This window comes from Dipodomys ordii, unplaced genomic scaffold, assembly GCF_000151885.1.
Source record: "Dipodomys ordii isolate 6190 unplaced genomic scaffold, Dord_2.0 Scaffold3, whole genome shotgun sequence".
In the NCBI taxonomy this organism is placed as follows: Eukaryota; Metazoa; Chordata; class Mammalia; order Rodentia; family Heteromyidae; genus Dipodomys; species Dipodomys ordii.
The window spans coordinates 33,509,278-33,510,118 of record NW_012267219.1 but is presented as its reverse complement, the minus strand read 5'-3'; positions in this window follow the sequence as shown (position 1 = coordinate 33,510,118).

Sequence of the window (841 nt, the reverse complement as noted above, 5' to 3'; positions counted from 1 at the left end):
TTTTTTCTTTTTGCTTATGTGGTGCTGAGGAATCAAACCCAGGGCCTTGAGCATGCAAGGCAAGTGCTCTACCACTGAGCCACCTTCCCAGCTCCTAAACTTTTTATATTATAAGGTAGACTTGTTATTCCTGAGTTCTAATTTGTTTTTCTCTTTTGTTCAAGACCGGGACTTGAACTCAGTATCTGATACTTTTGCTCACTGGCTAGCATTCTATCACCTAAGCTGGGCTTCATTGGTGGCGTTCTACCACCAAAGTCATGCTCATTGGATGGTTCTCTGCCACCTGACACCCCCCGCCCCATACACACACACCATCCCCTCTACCAGTGCTGCGTGACTGTACTTCTCTGAGCTGTATAAACTTGAGCAAGTAACTGCATTTCTGTTCCTACTCTACAATACTTACACATGGAGTCAGTTCTGGCATCTGAGAAATATTCACCAAATGTTAGTTCTTGCTTTAGAACTCTTGCTGTTTTGTTGATGCGAAAACAGACTCCGGGAAATGAGGTTAACATAAAGAAGGTCTCACAGCTAGTGATAGAGGTTTTTCAAACCAGTTCTACCTGGTTCTAGTAAACTCAACCTGACTTTGTCTTTTTATCTATGGAACCAGACTGAGCAGGAGATTGTGATGGTGGCCTGTCGTAGGGCTCCAGAGAGGCTTTATTGAGATAATTCACTGGAGAACGGGAAAATTAAAATGTGAGTGTAGGTAACTCCTCTGAGCTCGTGTAAGACCTCCAGCCTCGCTCTTAAGTGGTAAAATCAGAACTCAATTTCCCCTTAGTGCAGCTGCTGGTTGCACGAATGTTCTTGTAATTTTTGAACAAGCTCT